Source organism: Carcharodon carcharias, chromosome 19 (assembly GCF_017639515.1).
Source record: "Carcharodon carcharias isolate sCarCar2 chromosome 19, sCarCar2.pri, whole genome shotgun sequence".
Taxonomy (NCBI): Eukaryota; Metazoa; Chordata; class Chondrichthyes; order Lamniformes; family Lamnidae; genus Carcharodon; species Carcharodon carcharias.
Genome location: NC_054485.1, coordinates 101819091 through 101838634, shown reverse-complemented (window position 1 = coordinate 101838634; position 19544 = coordinate 101819091). Strand labels below are relative to the sequence as shown.

The 19544-nt window shown below is 43.0% G+C and overlaps 1 protein-coding gene across 4 annotated transcripts in view; it reads left to right on the top strand.

Annotated features, from left to right (window-relative positions):
- The first annotated feature begins 969 nt into the window (after positions 1-969).
- Positions 970-19544, top strand: part of prrc2a (proline-rich coiled-coil 2A) — a 124252-nt gene continuing 105677 nt past the window's right edge. For all 4 annotated transcript variants that reach the window (XM_041212504.1, XM_041212503.1, XM_041212505.1 and 1 more), the window contains exon 1: positions 970-1120. The gene's annotated coding sequence lies outside the window, so the exon portion shown is untranslated. The remainder of the gene's footprint in view (positions 1121-19544) is intronic.

Here is a 19544-nt window from a genome sequence, read left to right as displayed (position 1 = left end):
TCTGGGTCATCCTGGAGCAGTAAAAGATGCAATGACTCATGTGGAGGAACTGAGTATTAAAAGGAAAGCAGCAGAGATAGCAGATGCTCATGAGTGCAAGACAAATAGCTTTGACAAGAGTTTTTTTTCCAGCAATAGGTAAATATCAAATGTAGATTATTTGAGTTTTTTGATGAGATAACAGGGAGGGTTGATGTTGTGTGCATGGACTTTCAAAAGACATTTGAGATTCAAAAGAGAGTTGGATAATTACCTGAAGAGTAAAAATTTGCAGGGCTATGGGGAAATAGGACCTGGTGAATTGATCTTGCAATGAGGGGCTGAATGGCCTTCTTCTGTGCTGTAATCATTATTTGATTCTATCCTGACTGCCAGCCTAGGTTTTATGTTCAAGTCTATGGAGCGGGTTTTGAACCCAGAACCTTCTGATTACCAAAGAACTCATGCATCCATATGTCACATGAGTGAGCGGGTGAATGAAAGAGGGGGGAAAATGTCAGCAAAAAGGAATAAAAGTAATGAAAGCGGGAGTTTAGTAAAAAAAAGACAGCCTGACGTTGAATCCTCCTGTCGCTAGGAGGCGAAGTGCTGGCTGGCCGTAAGGAATGTACCAGGGGGTCAGATCTTGTCCGCCTGCCCGCATCCCGTATGTCCCGCCCCCTGGCTGAGAGCGCAACCCCACCTCCATTTCTACGACACTCTAATTTATGATAAGCAGATGCTAACGTCACGCGACGGGCTCCGCCCTCCCCGGAGGATAATTCCGGCCGAGGTAGGCGCGGCCCGGCTGCAGCATGTCAAATATATGCTAATCACCCGGCACCCGATTGGCGGGCCGTGCTGCCGCACTGAGACTCATGAATGCTAAATAAGGACGGAGGGGCGGGGCCGACGTAGCCATAGCCGTTAGGCAGCCGGGTATTTTTTTCAATGATTATATCAAGGGGGGGGGGGGGAGGAGGGAAGGGAAGAGCGAAATAGAGAGAAGGGATTAAAAAAAAAGGAAAGAGGCCGGTTGGCCGCAGAGATTTACAATCCGTCTCCATCCGGAGCCCAGCGCCGCGTTATTTATTTTTTCATTCGTTATCCTGATAGTGTCGGCCCGGAAGAAGGAACCCGGGTGAGTATTGCGAGCGGATGGTTGCCGGTTGGACGGTTATTTGGAGAGTCTTTTTGAATGTTTGGTGCCGGGGAGGATCCGGCCTGGAGCCGGGCGCCATTTTGTTTGGAGGATGTTTCAGACGGGACCGGCCGGCAGCTCGGCCACAGGGCTGGGGTTTGAGTGAGGGGTGGGAAATATTGTTAAACCATCCTTTTCCCCAGGACAGATAGGGAGAGGGAGTGGAGGCTTCCCTCTCTCTCGCTCGCCCCCTTCCTTCCCCTCCATTTACAAGCCTTATCAAGTAACTATATGCATCTTTATGTCCAGTAGAAAGCATATTTACATGAGGGAGGTCAGAACCCAGTTTCGATTTTAAATCCTGTCTTGATGCGAATTTGCAAATAACCCCTCTCACCCCTGGACTGAATTTTCTTACTAAATATTCATTCCCCACCTGTTTGTCTTGAGTTCGTGCTTTTTATTCAAGTAGTATTTAATTTTATAATCCTTTGGGTAGGAGGGTGATTGTGGGGTTTTTTTTTCTGGATGTGGAAATAGCCAGAATTAGGGGGTGAGAGAGAGTGTGGTGGTGTCTCTTTTCTGTGTTTCTCTCAATGTCCCTAATGTAGGAGTATAATACTTCATTTGCTGGGTTATGGATACTGAGACAGTTGGGTTCCTGCTTTTTGTAAAGCTGCCCCCCCCCCCCCTTTCCCTTTAATGGTCATCTTGATACAGAGAGCAAGGGCTTTTAATTTCTCATTTTTTGAAATTGAGAGAAATGTGTAGTGTAGTGGATTTTGAGTGTGTGGTTTGCAACGTTGCTGTGTATATTCGTGCTAAAGCTGCCCTCTCCCAACTCTCTCTTTAATCTATATTAGCTTTACCATCCTTGACCCCACACACAGCCCAGTTCATGCTGTTTAAGATTTTTATGATATGATTTAAATTCATTTTGTTAAATTCCTTAAATGCAATGTCGTGCTCCTGTTGCTGCTCTTAACATTGGTGCACTCTTGCCCCAGCAGAGTAGATTCTTTCTTCCTGTGCACCTGTTCTGTGGAACTTCTCCCAAAATCCCTCTGCCAATGATTGTAACTTTCTTCCCACCTTCTCTTCCCCCCCCCCACCGCCACAAGTGCCTGCCTTCCAGTAAAATATTCTGATCCGTTCATTACACAACGCAATGGAAATAAAAGTTATGATGACCAACCGCTACTAGGGGACAATGAGCGCATAATCAATATAAAAATAATACCTATCTCATGCGTAATAGAAGATTTTTTAAGTACACTTATAATTTATAATTTAAAAAACTTGCCTTTAGCATTTTTGATGTCCTGGGGACATTTGAATATGCCTTGCCATTACTTTTGAAGTGTAGTCACTGTTCAGTTTTGTAGGCAGATGCAAAAGCATGTTTTTGTACAGTATGATTGCACAAGAAGAGGAGGTAGATCACTGGGTTATCCTTCTGGCGATGGTGGTGGCGGAATAAACATTGGTCGGGATACCAGGAGAATTGCCCGCTTATCTTCATGCCTATAAAAGATCCCCCCGGCACTGTGATCAGGGAGAGAGCAATTCATTTTAGTATTTCATCTGGAAGATGGCACCCAGCACTTCCTTAGCCCCACACTGAAATGCTGATGCAGATGATGTGCCAAATCCTGGGGCTTGAAGCTGAGAGTTTTTGACTCAGGCAAGAATAACACCACTGAGCTAACAGAAACTTTATCCCTGCTAAAGTAAAAGCCTTCGGAATCCTTCTAGAATGTTCTGTTCAAGAGTGTCTTGAAACCATGTGTATTTATCATACCACAATGTTGAAACTCTCTCCTGTGCTTGATGTTTTAATGTGGCTCATTTGAAAGGTTAGTAACACTGGCAGTGTGTTATATAATACCTGATACACCTACCTTTTTTCCATTTCCTCCCCACCTATGGTGATTGTACTAATATTTAAAAGAGTTCCTTCCTCGTTGCTATATAACGGAGGGATTGTGTGACTGAACATGTCAGTGATCAAATAACATACTACAACCTGGCACCTGGGCTTTATAAATCATGTACTAGCTGTTAGGCCACACAATATAATAATGACTGAGCGTGTTGTATATTGAATTCTGTTTGTTGTAATGATTCTGGATTTTAGTGTTGAAGATTTGGTTTTGAATTCGATCTGTTTTACCAGTCACCTTGGCAATATCCCCTACAAAAATGATTGGTTGCTCTATGTAACCTTGGCCTTTGATTTAGTGACCGAGCAAGTCAAATTTTAAGTTGTTTGCAGAAACTTTGGAGATTCCAGTCTGTCCATTATAAGGTGAAAATAAAAATTCTGCCTTATTACTGTTTTATATGCTGTATTCCACCATGCATTTAATAAGTGACATCTGTCCGTTAAAACTGCCTGCAAGAGCCTTCATGAGAAGGGGCTTTCGTTAGGCAGATGGAAGGCTTGAATTGTTGACTTCTGTTTAGAGATTAATTTTGGCTAGATTTTCTTAATTCTCTCTCTGATGGGATCGATTGTGTCTTTTCCTCCCGTGTGTGTTGTACTTCGTACAACTCCTTGGTTGCCTGTCTCGTATCCTGGGTTGTGGATGGCTGCAATCGTTATTGTGATGTCACTATAAGCCTTTTATAAGTAGTACTGGCTGGAGACAGGTCCCCAGGCCCCAGGGCTCAACACAAACTTCACCAAAGTTGTTTCTTACTCATGTAAGTGAACCCAAAAAGTTTCACTGACTTCGGCTGAGTAAGTAGCTTCTTCAGATCTCACTCATGTATCGAGCCATTTGTAGGTAGAAAATGGTGGTGAAGATTGTGTTCTTGGGTAAGAGTTGTGAATTCTTTAATCGTTTCTGATTGACGCAGGCCCTGCCGGTACAACATTTTGACCTAGGTAAGCTTCAGTGCAAATTCTTTTTCTTCCTGTGTTCTCGTATCCAGTCGTATCATAAGTTGAGCGTCAGTGACTGTCAGGAAATGCGTCTTTGGAGGACATTGGCAGAATAATCTCATTTTTGATGTTTGAGGAAAAAGGTTGTCTGTTTCATGCATTGCTACAGTCGTTATACAATAAATCTTTAACTGTGCTAAACATGGGTTTTCTTAAAATTCCATTTCATATGAATAATACCCATTGTGTGCAGAACCAGTTTGGCTTTGATTGTCAGATACTGAAATGGAACAGCTGGAATACAAAAGCAATGATGTTCCCAGTTGTCATTTCTCATCCTCGACTATTGTCACTCAGATGTTGTAAAGGAGGGAAAGAGACTACTTTAATATTTGGCAGACTCTTAAGACCAGTACAAGTATGTCTGAAGATAGACCTGACTGTTTGCAACCTCGGCATCCTATTTGTCTCTTAGCTGAGCTTCCTGCTTGGCCTCCTCTCCATCGTCAACACGCTTAATCTGTAGTACTGCCCGGTTCCACGCCTGCTGAAACCCTCATCAGAGTGGTCTACTCCAGTGCTGTCATGGTGGCCTGACTACTTGTTCCATGCACTTAACTTGAGCTCGCTCAAAACTCTGTCTGTATCCTTACTCGCACCAAGTTCCATTCCCCTATCGCCCCTAACTACTCACTGGCCTTCATTAGCCTCCAAGTTCAGTCCAACCACTTTGAATTTAAAATTGTCCTCCTTGTGTCAGGATCTCCCTCTCTAACCTCCTACAGTGCTACAACCCTTTGAGGACTGCATTCCTCCAACAACTGAATATCTTTCCACTTTCCTTTGCCCCACCATTGGGCTGTCCCTTCAGCTGTTAAGGCCCCAAGCACTGAAATTCCCTCCATAAAACACTCTGCCCTTACTACCTCCCCCTCTCTTTTAAATCCCTCCTCAAAATCTATCTATTTGACCCAGTTTTTGGCTATATAATATCATCTATGGTTTGTTGTCAAATTTTTCTTGATGAGATGTCTTGGGATGCTTAACTTTGTTACAGCTGATGTATAAATAAGTTGTGTGTGTGTGTGTGTGTGTGTGTGTATATATATATATATATATATATGCATATGCTTAAATCTGGCATTTGGCTATTCTACTCTGCGTTTGCACCACTTGTCTCTGAGCCGGTGACCTTGTCAGATGGCGAGGGATTCAGTGGAGGCTGCAAGCTGAGATCTGTATGGCAAGGATTGATAAATAGTCACCTTTTACTGTGGCTTTGTTCTAACCAGAACAGCTATTTTATCTGAAATGTGGGACTCGGCTGAGTCATCAGCTCATTGTGACGTGATCTTGGCATAAGTGCTTGAAGGCACCAATTTTTGTGTGTACCTGGTCTTTGAATCTCTACTTGCTGGTCTTGTATTTCTTATGGCTTGTATTTTCTGTTGTGGAATATCCTCTTGGGGATCCAAGTGTCCAGTGATCATGGTGTCTATTTCTATTCATGTGAAAAGAAATCTGGTGTGTTGTTTTGCTGCTTCCATTATTTCCTCCTTCCCTCCCTTTTGTCCAAAGCACTTTCTCTTCTGAAAGCAAGTAGGAAGAGCTCCATGTCCAACAACCTGAACAGCTGGTGAATAAAGACTTTGTCCACATCGCCCGCTCCCCAGGATCAGTTTTAAAATCGGGGAAGAGTTCTGCTTCATAAATAAACTGAATCATGGTGGCATTGCAGATATTAGACTCATGACGCACCTTCCAGCATGGTAGTCACTGGATAATGAGTGGGAGAAGGGTCCTTTGTCCCTCCCTCCACTCAAAAAATGCTGAAGCAAATCAGCTGCCCCAACTGGAACACCTGTTGAGTACCATGGTATTCAATGCAATTGTACCTGGAGCCTTCCTTGCTTGCCTCTATCTGCAGTACAGTTACCAAATGAGCCTCAAGAGGGACAGCGTTCTCTGCTTTCTTGCAGGTTCTATCTTAAACAGTTCCTGTTGTATAACTGGAAGGAAAATGACCTGGAAATCTAAAATAATGGAGACTTAAAATTTCAGCTGGGACCCTTTGCCAAAACTCTTGGTATGCATATTTTGGAGCAATGGCACTCGTTCCATTGGGATCAGTTTAGCATTCTTGTAAAATCATTTTTTTAATAACCTGACAAATGAGAGGTGGATTTTTGTCTGAGATCACTAGTGAGAGTTTGCAGTTATATGAAATTGTAGAAACTGGGGAGTGAGAGTATGTTCTATATTAAGGTGTCCAGCCTTCCTATGGACTGACTCGCCCAGCTGCTGCTTCCTGTTGTGTGTTTATAATTTTAGCTGTGTAGTTAGGGTGATGTTTCTCTGCTGTGCTTAAATACCAGAGTATACTTTTCTCCACTAATGTCAGTGAACAGAGGAAGATGTGCCCCAGCGATTTGTCTGGTTGCTAACTGGCATGCTTTTACTGCACCTTTTTTGCAGTAAGAAATTATTTTGTGAAAGTGGATGTTCTGGAGAAAGATCAATGTGTGTAACAAGCAGTTGTAGGCTCAGGGTTATGATTGGAAAGTTATATAGGGGCTAGTTAACTTTTTTCCAGAGTAGTTAGCCTGTTTTACCATGTGGCTACTGGAGCAGAGATTTAAAACCAAATTGGATAAGCGTTTGCAAAAGGGATATCAGGGAAGATGGAGGGAAATGGGATTTGAGTTGGCTAATTGCAGTTTGAGATCCAGTGGTAGCATTCCACTGCTTCACTTAAACTGGGACACAGGATTCAAGTTAATGATTTGTTTCAAGCTTGTAAACTGGAAGGTGTTTTCTCACATTCACCAGGGCTGCGAGCTTATAATCACCTGAATGTGTCAAAAGGATTGAGGCTTTTGCTGACTTTTGGGGATTGCATTTTCAAATTTACCTTTTAGTTAGGCTGTGCAGGTTTATACAGTGACCGAATTAGTCAAATTAGGGTTTTAAGCAAATGGGATCCTGTCAATTGTGCTGGAAATTTGAAAATTGTAACGCTTTCCTGTTGGTCCTGAAGGCTTTACTCAGCTGCTGTATGGATTCACGAGCAGCAGCAACCCACTGGCATTTTGCAAGTAGTGAGTTTTGTTTTAAAAAAAAAGTTTGCATTTATATAGTGCTTTTCACGACCATGGACTTGCCAATGAAGTACTTTTCAGGTGTATTCACTGTTGTACTGCAGAAAACACAGCAACCAATTTGCACACAGCAAGCTCACACAAGTAGCAAAGTGATAATGACCAGATAATCTGTTCTTTTGATGTTGATTGATGAATAAATATTGACAAGGACACTGATAATCATGCTCTTCTTTGAAGAAACACCATGGGATCTTTTTATGTCAACCCGAGCAGGCAGATGGGGCATCGATTTAATGTCATCTCTGGAGTGGCGCCTCCGCACTGGAGTGTCACTGGATTTTTGTGCTCAAGCTCTTGAACCCAGAACGGCATTCAGAGGCAAGGGTGCTACCAACTGAGTCACAGCTGGCACTTTGTGAATCTGGGCATAGACTGCCAGTTGGCAGTGTGAGAGATGTTGCATCCAAACATCAAGCTAAAGACACTGGATAGTGATTAGATGCAGGGACCCTGGGTCTTTTTTCTTTTCTCTTTTTGGCCTTGAGGCACACTAGCACTGTAGTTGCTGTCTGGCTGCAGTGGTTTAACTCAGCACAGACCAGGGAATGGACTGGGCATCTTCATGGTCTGTGGAGTTTACTTTTGGGAAGGGCAATTGTCAGTTAAGCTGACTTGTAACATTGGTGGAATTTCCACTGATGCAGAGATTAGACACAGATGATATTTTGCACAGGAAAAATGCAGCTAGACATGAAGTGCTTTGCAAAAAGAAAATCCAGCCACTTAATTGTGTCTGATGTATGATCTGTGGCCAACACAGTAGTACTCACAACCTTTGTGCTTTCTTCTCTTTTGAAGCATTTGAAGATTTAAGGATTAAAAGGGAGGCAGTGTGTTTTGTAAGACGTGATGTTTCCTGGTGGCTTGCTGCAGTATTCTTTTTCATAGTATAGTTAAAAGTAATTCTGCAGTTGATTTAAAGGCCCTGTGATGTATATTCCGCCTCTGGCTCACATACCAACTCACTTGTCTTTCTTTGGAAGCAGCTGCTCAGACCAGACAATTGTGTTTGATTTCTGGTTGGCTTCCAGTTAACTAATCTGAGGTGGGGTAGGACTTGGCAGGACAAGAGATGCTGCAGGTAGACCTGCATAAACCTTGGGAAATTGCTTTACCTAAATTGAGTTCCTAATTGCTTGTGTGGGTGTGATGTGGGGTGAGATGGGTTGGACTTGATTGTGATGCCCCATCAGTTCAAATGGTCTTATGCTGTTTAGCTCGCACAAAGTTAATACTGAAGAATGACCAGTTAGCTAAGATACTGAAGAGCCTCTGGCACCCTTGGAACTTGTACCCTGGCTTAAGTTGACACCTTTAAGAGAGGCATTGAGAATTAATTTTTGTTTTTAAAGCTGTTGGAGTTGACCTCGAATCATGTACAGTACATTCCACATGGGGTAACCCTGCCCCTAACATAATGGGACACAAAAATGCATTTGTATTTCAGCTAATGGACGTGTGCTCAGGGCCGTTTGTAAACACCTTGCACAAGAATCCTCACGTGTGTGAAGGCACAGCACAATGAACATCTATGTGTTAGCTTTGAAACATATTAACTTGAAACAGCAAACCGACCATTGACCCAGCTAGGATCACTGGCCTTGTGCAGCAAATCGGTACTAAACTGGGATGCCTGCTTGTTTTATCCGGTTGAAATTTGGAGTCGCATAGCAGAGAATGGCTTTTACTGTTGTCTGCTGGTTGACGTCAGTGGGTAAATGGACTGCCGGCATCTTGACTTTTTTTTCCAATGACTTATTTTCCTCATATACAGGCAGACAGCTGAAGCTGTGCATCGTGGCATTATCTTTCTGCTATCACAGCTATAATTTCTATACGTGCAAATAGCCAAAAAAACCCTGACCTGGTTTGAATATTGAGGGTAATATCTGGAAGTTAAGTGTTAGGATAGGGCTTGCAATCTGTAGAAGTGATCTGGTGTGATCATTTGGGAAATGATGGCTTAATCTCTGCTTCATAGATTTGAAGGCACAAGATAAATGCACATTGTTGATTTAGGGGGTCATAGTTAGGGTGTGCTGCGGTGGGAATTAAACAGTGGCCATTTATCCTATGAGCGTTTAATACTGTGCAGTTGCAACTTTGAACTGAGCGAAGCAAACACGTATCTTGGTCTAAGGATAATTTGCTACACAAGGTCAGTGCACTTAGCTCCCTATGTTTCAAAGGTAACACATTTCACTCTGCCATGTTCCTGCATGCGCAAAGCTTATAAATTAGGGCTGGTGGCGTGGCGTTGGCTCATCTGCTTTCCTGCCCTCTTCGTGGGTTGCTGCTACCCTCCCATATCCAGCTCTCACCTTGGAACTGCATCCTTTTCTCCTCCATCACCTCTGCTGTGTGGTTGTCAGCTTAGTGGAGCTGCAGGGAGAGATCCACAGCATAGGCTCAGTTAGAAGGAAAATCAGGATGGATAGTTTTATATTTAGATGCCTTCTGGCTGCTTTAGAGTGGGAAAACCATGGAGGTAGGTGGTCAGTCTCCCTGGACAGCAAGGATAGTGCTGGATCTCTGTGGCAACATGGAGAGAGCCCAAAGGAATCACATTGGCCTTTCACACGCTGTCTTGTGATAATCAGCTGTCTGCCCCTCTCAACCAGAAAGCATCTACAGTCCTCTGTCATGTATCCTAAAGAAAGACAGGTTTGGATTTACGTATCTACATCCACAACCTCAGGATAGCAGAACGTACTTTACAGCTAATAACGTACATTTTTAATTGTAGTGTCAGTCGTGGTTTAGAAACCATTTTGCACAGAACCAAGTTTGTAAAAAAAAAAAAAAAAAAAAATTCTTTAATGGGATATGTGTCTCAGGCAAGGCCAGCATTTTGTTGTCCATCCTTAGTTGTCCTTGATAAGGTGGCAGTGAGCTGCATTTTTGAGCCACTGTAGTCAGTCTGGTTTAGGTACATGCACAATGTTGTTAGAAAGGGAGTACAATGTTTTTGAGCAAGCAACAGTGAAAGAATGGGGGATATAGTTCCAAGTCAGGGTAGTGAGTGGCTTGCAGGGGAACTTGCAAGTGATGGTGTTCCCATGTGTCTGCCCTTGTCCTTTTTTTAGATGGTAGAGATTGATGGGTTGGAAGGTGCTGCCTTAAGGGATTTGGTGAGTTTCTGCAGTGCATCTTGTAGATGGTACACACTGCTGCCACTGTGTGTCGGTGGTGAAGGGAGTGAATGTTTGTGGAAGGGGTGCCACTCAAGCTGGCTGTTTTGTCCTGGATGGTGTTGAGCTGCTTGTGTTGTTGGAGTTGCACTCATCCAGGCAAGTGGAAAGTATTCCATCACACTCCTGACTTCCACCTTTTTTAGATGGTGGACAGGCTTTGGGGAGTCAGGAGCTGTTATTTGCCACAGTATTTCCAGCCTCTGACCTGTTCTTGGAGCCATAGTATTTATATGGCTGATCCAGTTCAGTTTCTGGTCAATCATCAAATTCCCGCAAATAGCAATGTGACAAATGACCAGATGACCTGTTTTTTCAGTCGTGATGTTAGTGAAGGATAAATATTAGCTAAAGCACTGGGGAGAACTCCTCTTCTACTCTGAAATAGTGCCACAGGATGTTTGTGCTTGCCTGAAGGAGCAAGTAGGTTCTCTGTTTAATGTCTCATTTGAAAGATGGCACCTCCCACAGTGTAGCAATCCCTCAGCACTTCACTAGAATGTCAGCCTAGATTTTGTGCTCAAGTCTCTGGAATGTTACTTGAAATCGTAACTTTCTGACTCCAAGTTGAGGGTGCTACATCTGGGCCATGGTTCTGCCAGACGATCTGACAGCTAATTCAGTGTTTGCACTATAGCAGTAGTGTGTGCCATCTACAAGATGCCCTGCAAGAATTTGCCAAGGCTCTGTGGACAGGACCTTCTAAACCCATGACTACTACCATCAAGAAAGGCAAGGGCAGCAGATAGATGGGAACATCACTACCTGGAAGTTCCCCTCCAAGCCGCTCTCCACCCTGACTTGGAAATGTATCACCATTCTTTCACTGTCACTGGGTCAAAATCCTGTAACTCCCTCCCTAACAGCACTGTGGGTGTACCTACACCACATGGACTGCAGCGGTTCAAGAAGGCAGCTCACCACCACCTTTTCAAGGGCAAGTAAGGACGGGCAATAAATGTTGGCCCAGCCAGTGAAGCCCACACCCCATGAATGAATTAAAAAAAAAAAAATCTTTGACAAGGACTTTCCCATATCATCCTTCAGTTTAGCTGTTTTATTTACATTGATGTCAACCATGGCTCGTAGTCAGAAAGTTGTGGGGCCAAACCCCACTCCAGAAGTTTAAGCAGATAATCCAGGCCTGCCACGTTACTATACGGGGCACCATTTTCCAGAGGAGGTGTTAAAACTGAGAATCTTCGGGTGGCATAAAACTTCCCAGCGGTGAGATTCAAATAAGAGTTGTGGAATTCATCCAGTATCCAGGCCAGCATTTATCCATCAAACTGACATCTCCTCAACTCATCTAATCACTCCTCTCATTGGTTATTTGTGGAACCTAGCCATGCAGTCGTTGACTACTGTATTTGCCTACAACAGTGACCGTACTTCAAATAATTTGGTGGTTGTGAAGTGCCTTGAGATATGCTGTGGTTCTGAAAGGTGCTCTGTAAATGGAAGTTTGGTCTTTATCTACACCCTCTTTTACGTTTGACTTTGCAGTTTTATCGATTTACCTTTGCCACTTGCCATCTTGTACATGTGCATTTTGAGATCCTCTCTTGCCACAACTGAAGTCTTCCCTCAACAAATTCCTGTGACTCTAGAGATCAGTTTCCTAGCTCTTGTGGTCTGAATCCAGGATTTGGGTGTTTACCTTACCCCTCTGTTCTCACTGGAATACTGATGTTGAATCACAGAACAAGGATGGGAGTGCCTATAGTTAAAATGAAAAGGAATAATTCTCGTACTTTTTTTGCATACTTCAGTTTCTTATTGTTCTTTTTAAAAAAAAAAAGACTGACTACTTCAGTGCAAGTTCCAGTAGGATCTAACATCTCTGTACCTGCTGCTCTGGCCTGTTTACCTGTAGTCCAGATGAGGGGCATGAATGCGTCTGGCCTTTCCTAACTGGCTCTTGTCCTGTACAAAAGTTAGCTTTCTCTGTTGTCCTTCCTGTGTTGCCTCCTGTTTGCTGGCTGCATAAAATAAGACATCTGTCACTGTGTACCTGGGAGAAATAATCCTATTAAATTTATAAACAATTGGGGATTATGATTAAAATTACTCATTCCCAAAGTCACTTCATAATCCTGCTGGGGAAAAGAATCACTAGGGCAGGGTTGGCTGAAGTACAACAACTTGCAATACCGCCTTTAAATGTAATAAAGCCTCCCAAAGCACTTAAGTGTCAATAGGCAACATTTGCTTCTGCGTACATTGCAGTCTGATGTGTGTTATTACAATTAAGATACCCTCAATATGCAATAATCAGATCTGTATTTCACAGCTCACCACCCTCCAACAGTAAACCTTGGAACCATGTTCACTACCAGCTAAGTATTATTTTACAGGAGTCTTGAAGATTGTGCAAGGTTGCAAGACAAATAGTGATTCGTTATTTCCACAAAGCTGATAAATGAGTAGAGTAAATTTGGAAGGGTATAGGGACTGAATAGGCAAGTAGGGATTAGTCGTTGTAGATTGTGGAGAAAAAGACTGGATCGGGTGAATGATTTGTCTGTGTGATACCATAGTAGAATGTCATGTGATCTCTACGCACCTGTACCAACTTCAAGATGGAACCCTGGCTGGTTCATTGAGAATGCCACTTAGTGATAGCAAAGTTTATTAGTCTTGATCTGAAGCACTATTGCTCTGATTTTTTTTCCCCTCTTTTTTTGGTTTTCAATCATCACACTATATACAGACTTCCCTCAAACCCGTTTTTAAAGAATCCATTGGGTCAAGAGAAGCTAGTGAAGCATTTGCGTGGCTCTTTTTTGCATGACCGACTAGTTAAACCCTCCTTGAGCATGCTGAGGTATTGTCTGGGTTGAATTGCCATGAGTAAAGTCTCATGCTTGGTTGATTTTAAAATTGGTGCTGGATTTCATTTGATGCTTTGAAGAACAGCAACTGCATTTAAAAGGCATCTTTAAATGTGGTAAAATGTCCCAAAGTAGTTCAGTGGAGCGTTAAGGAAAAAAATGCTGGCACTGAGCCGTATGAGATATAAGGGGAGGTAACCAAAAATTTGTCCAAGGCAGGTCTCAAGGAGCCTCTTAAAGGAAGAGAGAGATGGAGAAGTTTAGGGAGAGAATTCCAGGGCTCGGGGCCTAGGTACATGAAGGCACCATCACCACTGCCAATGGTGGAGTGATTATCAAAAATGCTCAAGGGGCTCAAATTGGAGGAGCACATGCCTTGGAAGGTTGTAGAGCTGGAGGGGATTACAGTGTAGGAGGGGTGCAGGTCTGGAGGTGATTAGAGATGGGGGAGGAATGAGGTCATGGATTGATTTGAAAACCAGGATGAGAATTTTAAGATTGAGGGATTGCATAACTAATGAAAATGAGATTTCTGCTGTAATGCAGCACTGCTACAGAAAGTACAAGCAGTATGCACTTTATAAGAGGCAGTGTCGGTCGACGCTCATAGGAGTAATGGATGAACAGCACTTGGTGTGAGTAAAGACATGGGCAAACAGAGGTTTGGATGACCTCAGGTTTATGAAGGATAGAAAGTGGGAGGCTGGCTAGGAGTGTTTTGGAATAGTCAAGTTTAGATGTATCAGGTGTGAAGTGTGGCAATGTTAGGGAGGTGGAACATGATCTTAGTGATGGTGCAGATGTGTGGTCAGAAGCTTACCTTCGGTTTAAGTATGTCGCAGAAGTTACAAGCAGACTAATACGGCCTCCGAGTTTCGAGGGAAGTTAGTGACTAGGGAATGGAATTTGAGGTGTGGACTGAAGACAGTGGATTTGCTTTTCCCAGTATTTAGTTGGAAATTTCTGCTTGTTCAGTACTGGATGTTGAGCAAGCAGTCCGATCATTTAGAAATGATGAATGGATTGAGAGAGATGGTTGTGGTAGGGTGAAGTTGGATGTTGTCTGTGTATATGATTTAGGGTGATGTCACTGGGCAGCATGAGGGATGGTGGTCGGGGGGGGGGCAGGGCAAGGGGTGTGAAAGACAGATCCTTGGGGGACACCAGAGGTAATGGTGAGGGAGCAGGAAGAGCAATCATTGGCTATTCTCTACGATTGGATAGACAACGGAACCAAGTGAGAGGAATCCCACCCAGCTGGATGAAGGTGGAGAGGTGATTGAAAAAGACGGCATGGTCAACCATGTCAAAGGCTGCAGCCAGGTCGAGAAGGATGTGGAGGGATTGTTTTCCTTTGTCACAGTCGCAGTTGCATAAGATGCCATTCGTGACAAAGCTTTTTTGGTACTGTTGCAAGGGCAGAAACCTAATAGGAGAGGTTCAGATGTGGAGTTCCAAAAAGATGGGCACAGATTTGGGAGGCAGCAACACGTTCAAGGACTTTGGAGAGAAAAGGGAGGTTGGAGATGGTTTGCAAGACATTGGGGTCACAGGTTGATTTTTTTTTTTGAGGAGCGGGGAAATTATGGCAGATTTGAAGGGGGGAGGAACACCACCTGAAGAGAGAACCATTAACAATATTGGCTAACATTGGTGCCAGGAGGGGGAATTGGATGGCTAGTAATTTAGTGGAAGAGCATGAGCTAGGTTTTGTGGATGAGATGAACTGAGAGGGCATGAGTGGAAGTCATGGAAAGATGCAAATTTAGGGCTGGGCAGTGAGGAATCACCAGAACAACAGTGTCTTTTTAATAGTGTTTTTAATTATTGAAAAGCCCCAAGGTGCTTCACAGGAGCATTATAAAACAAAATACAACACTGAGCCACATGAAGAGGTATTGGGTCAGATGACCAAAAACTTGGTCAAAGAGGTAGATTTGAAGAAGTTCCTTGAAGGAGAAAAGCAAGGTGGGAAGATGTAGAGAGGGAATTCCAGAGCTTGGGGACCTAGACAACTGTAGGTACAGCCACCAATGGTGGCAGTCCACAGGAGGCTGGAATTCACAGGAGTGTAGGCATCTTGGAGATTTGTGGGGTTGGAGGACATTGTGAAGGATTCAGCATTTGTAGTGAACAGCGTTCACAATTGGGACTTGTACTTCAGAACTTGTGTTGAACAGGAAGATAGGATAAAGAGAAGAGGAATGGAGAAAATTATTAGTACAAGGGAGTGTCAGTGGAACAATGTAGCAGATGAGCTTGGTCAAATACTGGAAAGAAATGTGAATAATTGAAGCATGCTGAGGCTAAAGGAAACAGAAAATGGAAGAATGGGAAAACCTTGAAATGCTGTGCAAAAGATGATGCTGGCAAAGTAAAATGCTTCCGGGGTCAACAGTTGTTACTTTTCCTTTGTTTTCTACTGCCAAACCCCCAAAGTGCTCACTCATGCACAAGAGCAATTATTTGGCTGCTGGATGCTCAAAGTCTTTGTTCATATGGTGAGACTTGGCAGGTTGTTCACCCACTGGAAAACATCACAGCTCGTTCTGACCCTGCCCTCGTCGACCGTTCACACACGAACAAGCTTTCAGGTCAGATTTGTTGATCCAGATCAGGATTGATTGGGACTTCTGGCTGATTTTTTTCTTGTTTTCCAGTTCAGAGGCACCCGTGTCCTGCCCTAACCTGAGCAGCTAACTCGATACAGGGAACAAGTTCACGGTTTTGTTTCAGCTCATACGGACCCCGTGGAAGCCAACCACCACCTATGATATCTTAATTGAGTGGCCATTCATCATGCACGCCCCTCGGAAGTTAATACTGGCCAGCTAGTTGCAAAGTGATCGTGACAGTCAAGCCTGACCTTTTTTTGTTGTGCCCTTTCCTAATGTCCATGTCCAGAGTCTACAGCAGGAGGTAGCAAATAGAAGTGGAGAAATCTGGCTGATTTTTTTTTTTATAATCTTTTTTAAATTGCTGCTACCCCTTTGATTCTAATGCTAATTATAGCCCTGGTTCAACTCCTGACATGTCATAGACTGGGGGCTTGAATGTGGGACCTGGTGTTAGTATGGCTTTGCTCTCCACTGGGCAGTGCACTTCTGTCCAAGTTGTAAAGCAAAAACTCTTATTACTCCTCTTGCTGGGCTAGACTTTAGACTTTGGATAAGGTTGTTGACTGGATATTGCTGTAACTTTCTTTTTTGTGGCACCTTTAGCCCCCTTTTGATGATCATGTTTATTCCATAATTATACTATTTAGATAGGAGCAGAACCTGCAGCATCTGTGATAGGCTCCATTTTATTTTTTAAAAATTAGCAAATGACATGTGTCAGCCTAGTCAGTTTCTTTTTCTAATATTACTGCTGAAATTGAGCTTCAGATCACACTTGACCCAAAGGGTTCCCAATGGGTCACTAGTCACAAAAATAGCTCGGTGTAGCAGTATTGCAATTTGTTTCCTTCTGTTTTCAGATGAATATCTAGTTCACTGTTCGTGCTAATATTTTTAGAGGTAATGATTAGTTCTGGGAAGATTGTTATGGTAAGGTAACTAAAATGCTGGGCTTTAGAGATTGCTAGACCGCCTTCAAGAAAATGGCAGTTCAGAAGGTTACCATGCTTGTTTAGTAGAATCAGAATAGAAGAGATAGAGCCATGAAACAGCAGGTTGGTTTACTTAGCTGAAGAACTGGAGATATGATGCTGAAAGGAGAGACCAGAACTTGGGGACACGGCTTTAAATGGGAGACCCCTTATTTTTAAAAATGAGAAAATGTTTTTTTCTCTAGGAGGATCATGAAGGCAGAAGTAGGTAGATTCTTGACTAACAAGGGAATCAAAGGGTAGTGACGTTGAGGCCTCAGTCAGATCAGCCATTATCTTATTGAATGGCAAAGTAGGCTTGAGGGGCTGAATGGCCTACTCCTAGTTCATATGTGATGTCGACACTGCTTGCAGAGAAGTGCAGTCCAGAAAGATGTTTTGGGAGTTGGAGCTAAACTAATTTAAAATCTCCCAGTGAACCCTGAAAGGCTGCGTTGTCATGAGTTTGGTGGACCTTAAGGTTCTCTGGTTTCAATTTATCTGTGCATTCGTAGGGAGAGGGGTTAGTTCCAGTTTGGACCTGGTATGGTTTGCAGTTCAGATGTTCTGGGAAGCTTAGAAAATGGTGGAAGGTCACTGGCTCTGTTGGAGGCAGTTGGGGCTCAGCAGCCCAGGGAGCCATTTATAACTCAATGCAACCAGGAGACTCGAGTTTGAAGGAACCCGAGGGCAGTGCCAACTTCTTGAAGCTAGTGGTTTGCGCAAGAATTGAAAGTGCCAGTAATTAGAAGGAATGCAGCTCTGTGAATCCCGTCAAATGCAGTCTCAGGACAAGAGGTGGGCAGTTGTAGAGGCAGTCTGAGTTGTAGTGGCTTTGAGGGAATTTGGAGGCCAGATCTTTGAAGGTGAAGAGTTGAAATCCCTCATGAGGGAGAGAGAGTTTTAATGCGATGTTGTGACTCAAAGGGTCACTGATGTCTAGGTGGGCTGCTGAGCAATCCCTGGGATCTGTCTTGGTTGCATCTTCCAATAATATGCAGTGCATGTTTACCACTTATAATTCTGAATGTTAGAGTACAAGATAAATATTGTGGATCATTTTACTTTGCATGTTTTGGTTTTTCACTTACTTTGACTTTTGGGCAGTAGCCTACCTGTCAGTAGCATAGTAGTTACATCTTTGTTTCTTTTTTTGCCCTATTGCCATTCCTTTAGGCCCTGTAAGACTAACTTTTCTGTCATTCAATCACTGCTATCTTCCACCCTATCACAGACCAAGCTTTTGTCTTTGTCCCACCCACCCCTTCTATTAAAACTCTAATTTTTTGCAGTTCTGTTAAAGGTCACAGATCTGAAATGTTAACTGTTTCTTTCTCCACCGACGCTGCCTGTCCCGCTGAGTATTTCCAGCATTGTTCCTCTTTTATTTCAAACTTGGCATTACCTTGGTTCTGTCCTTTAATAATCCTTATGAAGCTCTGCTACCATGACACTGTTGTACCATTAACAAGCGCACATCACTGTTTCTACTTATCAATCTTGGAGAGCCTCAGCTGCGTTCACTTTGCAGTTCTTTTGTAGATGCTGGTTTTGTTTTAACCTGCCATGATAAATGTTTTGAAATCACTTCCCTAGATGTTTGAGTTTACTGTGCACAGCCTTTCTCTGCCAAAGAGTGTGAAGTTGCTGCACGATTCATCCGTAAGTGGATCATTAATGATGGATTGGAGTACTTTAAGATTCGGATAATTGCATAATCCACCAGAGCAAAGCTTGAACTGCTTGTACCGTTATCCAAAACCCAAGTGTTTGTAGCACATTCTCCACCATCAATGCTGTTTTTAGTGTCTGCTCTTGAGCCTTTTCATTCAGTTTAGTTTTGCATTCACCTCTTCTATTGCCATTGCTATTATAGCCAACATATTTTGATGATTTTCTGTTTGCTGTGACATCAGATACTTAATAGCACTCTATATAATTGGTATCTGGGGGTGTATTATCTCTAGACCAACTTAACGTACTGGTATCAGTGCAACTTTGTCTATGGCGCACTGAACCCAAAATGCTTCAACACTGAGTTTGAGTGTTAGCATTTTAAATTACTCCCACTGCTTTATTATAATCAATGAGAGACCTATATCCACCCATCTTTCACCAGTTTCTCCAGCCTTAACCCGAGTTTGGAAAGGCAAAATGTATAATTGTGCTACCCGATTTCATTGTTCAAGTGAATAAAGTTTTACGTGTCCATTGCTGGGCTATCTTGTAATCTTGGTGACCAGATGGTTACCACTCAGCAATACTGAGAGACTCATCCTGTTTTTAGAAAGCTTATAAATGTTAGTGAGATTTTATAGCCGTTGTGAGCCTTGATTTGTGGTAGCTGCTTTTTGTCTGGTGTTGGCAATGAATATTCTGACTGATGTTGGTTCAGGTTTTCCATCCCACTGATGTGCAATGATAGTAATGCTGAGGCATATGCAATCCCTGTATAATTGCCTAAATGGATGTGGGCTGCAGAATTTGATTTATGTTTGATTTTTCTCTCCTCAGGGTACGGATTCTTGAGCACTAGGTTGCCTCTAGAACAATTTTTGAGCCAGGCTGTGCTCTCTGAGCATCATTGATGAACACCATCTCATTTATTTTTCTGCCTGATGTTAATACACTTAACTCCTGTTTACATCACCTATAAATTTCCATTACCAGCCAGTGTGTTCTCTGGAAAATGAGTGCTGTGGAGATACTTGCTGCAGTTGCAGAGTTCAAAAACTCCTGACTTTTTTGATCTTGGGACTACT